The sequence below is a fragment of the Rattus norvegicus genome, chromosome 2, assembly GCF_036323735.1.
Source record: "Rattus norvegicus strain BN/NHsdMcwi chromosome 2, GRCr8, whole genome shotgun sequence".
Classification (NCBI taxonomy): domain Eukaryota; kingdom Metazoa; phylum Chordata; class Mammalia; order Rodentia; family Muridae; genus Rattus; species Rattus norvegicus.
In genome coordinates, this window is record NC_086020.1 from 154399264 (window position 1) to 154403781 (window position 4518).

The following is a 4518-nucleotide window of genomic DNA, read 5'->3' on the forward strand; positions in this document are numbered from 1 at the left end:
TAGCTTATATGATGAGGTGGTACCTTAGCACTTAAACTATCTATCTATCTATCTATCTATCTATCTATCTATCTATCTATCATCTATCTATCTATCTATCTATCTATCTATCTATCTATCTATCTATCTATCTATCTATGAATGACATAGATCTATGAGTCCCAGGCTGGCTTCAAACTTACTATGTAGACACAGATGACTTTGAACTTCTGATGGTCCTGTCTTTACCTCTTGAGTGCTGGGATTTCTGGTATGTGCCACCATGTTATGTTGATATGGGATCAAATGTAGAGGTTTGTGCATGATAGGCAAGCAGCCTAATAACTGGGGCACACACCCAACCCCTTGAAAACTATCTATGTATTAGATATGCATTATAAACTATAATAACAAGTGAAATATTCATGAATTCGCTTCCTGCTTAGGAATGAGATTTTTTTAAAAAGAAAAGCTGTTGAAGTTTTCTTCTTCCTCTTCCCTTTTCTCTTCCTCATCCTCCTTCCTCCTCTTCTTGTTCTACCTCTTCCTCTTCTTTTTCTTCTCCTTCTTCATTTTCTTTGTCACCTTCAAGAAAACAGAGTCCTCACTTTCTTGACTGTTGTTATGTTTTTCCTTTCCTTGATTTTCGTTTTTAATATAAAAGCCAGCATGGTCCTAAGCAGTTTGCAGGTCCGTGTTCAGCTTTGAACACTATACAAACTGGAATCAGACTGAATAGGATCTTTGAAAGTGTCTTTCCTGCCCAATGTTATGATTCTAAAATGATTTATTCATGTTGTTGCATTAGTCAGAGTTCTTTATTCCTGCTGAAATGCGATCGCCTATTATGTAAATACATCCCAGTTTACTGCTCATCTTTTTAGCTACCAGATTGCTCCTGGTATTTTACTTCTGTAAAGTAGGTTGTGGAGAATTCTCTGCAGGGCCCTAGGTGCACATTTACAAGGATGGTTCTGGGAAATGTTCTTGGGACTCTGTATCAAAGGATAGGTGTGGATGGTCATCTTAATCATGTCATGCTCATTTGATCATATCAATTTCTATTTCTAATGTGCAATCTCAACAGCAAACACCAGAATGTCAACCTTTTCATGCTTAAGAAATTGGTTAGAAATTGTGGCTCCGAATTTTTCAATCTCAATCGCCTAAAATAAAGCATGTTTAAAACATCTCAACTTCTAATCTTTCTGGGAATATTTGTCTTTGTATGTTTGTTAGTTATTCGCTTATCATTCCCTGTTTTTCCCTCCGTCTCTCCTGTGCTGTTGATGTGCTGCTGAAGAACTGTGCTGTGCAGTGGTACACACATGGGACTCTTCTGCTCCCCGCAGCATGGCTTTACTTGTTCTTTCATTCCTCGTTATTCCCATAGGTGAGGAGGAATGTGCCCAAAGGCGTCTCATACATTCAACTCATCTTCTCAAAGCCCTGCCTGTCCTCAGTGTGGCTGTGCTGTCTCCATTGTATCACATCAGGAGGTAAGTTGCCCAGAGCTGTCCTCAAAATGATGTGGCAATTAATTGGTGGTCACAGCCGGAGTCCTTTCCTTGATCTTTCACCATTGATGGTTGTAACCTGAATCAACTATTTTGTCTGACATTTAAAAGGAAAAGTTTATTTAATTCTATTGCTTTCTTCCTACATTTAGTAACTGGAATCCTGGGAAGCTCAAACACAGTTTTTGTGGAAAATGGAGAAAAAATCCTTTGCATATGTGTGCATGTGTGGGTGCGTGTGTGTGTGTGTGTGTGTGTGTGTGTGTGTGTGTTATGTTATTACATATGTCTTCATTATAAATTGGAAACTGACCATGGCTTTTTAATTTTTGTCTTCTCCTTTACTTACAACAACCCATCTTTAAAACATCTTCATTTTTCTGTTTTGGAAAATGTTAATTTCTTTTCATCTGCTTGTCAGGATTATTGGATATTTATCATCCCTTTCTTTCCCTACTTCCTCTGAAAGTGTTGTTAATGGGCCGTGTTGTGTTTCTCTCTCTCTGTCTCTCTCTTCGTCTGTCTCTCTCTGTCTCTCTCTTTGTCTGTCTCTCTCTGTCTCTCTCTTTGTCTCTCTCTCTCTCTCTGTGTATGTGTGTTTGTGTGTGTGTGTGTGTAAGCCAGAAGTCAGTACCAGGTGTTCCTCCATTGTTTTCCACATTATGTTTTGAGACATAGTCAGTCACAAACCCAGAGTTCATGCAGTTGGCTCTTCTGGCTAGGCAGTGAGCTCCAGGGATCCACTTCTTCTTGCCCGACTAGTGCTGGCTTACAATACCATCTGCTGTGTATGCTGCTGTTATGTAGGATTGGGGATCTAAACTCATGTCTTCCTGTTTGCACAAGCACTTTACCAACTGAGCCATCCACCCAACTATGAAACTTCATTCTTAATCTCTTGATTTCCTTGGTCTATCTGTTGTCTACTTTTCTTACCAAATGATCAGTAAGATGCTTCCATTTTTATTTTAGTTCATCTTCAAAAAAATATAATCGTGAACTCCTGGATTTACATTTAATGGAAATCTCTTTCAATCTCTTGCTGTCACAGTCTCTTCAATGTTTCCATTGTCTAGATTACCTTCAGCCTTCAGATTCCGGGCACAGTCTGGACCACAGGGCTCCTGCAGCTTGACTGCCCAGTTTTTATCTTTTTTTTTAACAGTAATTTTATGTAAGATTAGCATGTCATCTTCTGATCGTGTTTAAATGAGATGGGTTTTGTTACCATGAACTAAATGAGAAGAAAATTTCTGAGGATCCAGTAGATATTTCTCAAAGTAGGCACTACTGCTTCACAGACTGTTCTGTGATTGTAACAAGGGAGAAATGGACAGCCTGTGGGGGAAGTTAGACTTTTCTCTCTCAAGGAAAAACTTGTTCTTGAGGGGTTTTATTTGTTCTTGGTTTTTGCGTTTTTTCACGCTTCAATTCCTTTTCCTAGCACTTAGTGACTTTGACTTAAAAGGAGTACTTTAGCCTGGTCTTGGTGGCACATGCCTTTAATCCAGGCAGAGGCAGAGGCAGAGGCAGGGGCAGGGGCAGGGGCAGGGGCAGGGGCAGGGGCAGGGGCAGAGGCAGGGGCAGGGGCAGGGGCAGGGGCAGAGGCAGGGGCAGGGGCAGGGGCAGGGGCAGGGGCAGGGGCAGGGGCAGGGGCAGGGGCAGGGGCAGGGGCAGAGGCAGAGGCAGAGGCAGAGGCAGAGGCAGAGGCAGAGGCAGAGGCAGAGGCAGAGGCAGAGGCAGAGGCAGAGGCAGGAGACTGATCTCAGAGTTCTAGGTCAGTCTGATCTACAGAGCAAGTTCTAGGACAGCCAGGGCTACATAAAGAAGCCCTGTCCCCCCCCCCAAAAAAAAAGAAAAATGAACAAACAAACAAACAAACAAACAAGCAACACCAACACTAACCACACTAATGTTTTTCTTTTTGGGCAAGTGTTGCTGCTTTTGCAGCCCCTCCTGGCACTGCTGCCTCTGGCTTGTCCTTACAGCGTTTGAAACTCCCCCTCAGCTTTAACTTGGTATCATGTGCACCCAACTGATTTTCTTTTTATTTCCAGTGATTCTTTTTCCTTTAGGTGAGTTTTTCTTCTTTCTCTCCTCGCCTCCTTGCAGCTGTTGTTTATTTGTTTAAGCCAGAGTCTCATGATATATCCCTAGCTGATCTGGAGCTTAAGATGTACACCAGAATGGCATCAAACTCACAGATACATACTGCTTCAGTTTTCCAATGCTGGGACTAAACGAGTATGCCACCATGCCTGGACTTCCTTTAAAAATATCATTACTAAGTGTGCATGCGTGAGCGTGTGTATTTGTGTGAATACAAGTGTGCATATTCCACAGCCCACAAATTAATGTCAGAGACAATTTGGGGGAGTAAGTTCTTTCTGTCTTGCTGAGGCAGGGTCTCTCTTGTTTTGTAGCAATGCATGCTACAGGTTAGCTCTTTTGCAAGCTTCGTTGATGATTCTTCCATCTCTGCCTCTCATTTCTCTGTGGAATTGTTGGGATTACAGATGCATGCCAACTTCTTTATTTGGGTTCCAGGGATTGAACTAACATGCCAGACCGGCATTGGAAGTGCTTTTACCCGTTAAGCAATCTCAATAGCTTCACTTTGGTTGCTTGTTTATTTGCCATTTTTAGTTTTAAATTGCACCATAAAAAATTAACAATCCAATGATGTTTAAGTTTATTATGTTAATCCCTAACAGAAATTAAACACACACACACACACACACACACACACACACACACACACACACACACGGAGAGAGAGAGAGAGAGAGAGAGAGAGAGAGAGACAGAGAGAGACAGAGAGAGACAGAGAGAGACAGAGACAGAGACAGAGACAGAGACAGAGACAGAGAGAGAACACAATTTGTTTACTCTTTCTGACTGGCTTACATGCTGAAGTTATTATATTTTTCTTTTCCTGTAATTGTTAAAGTTGAACTTGGTCTTGGTGGAGTTTTCTGCACTCATAGAGGTCTAGAGTTAACTTTATCATTTCTTCTTGCAC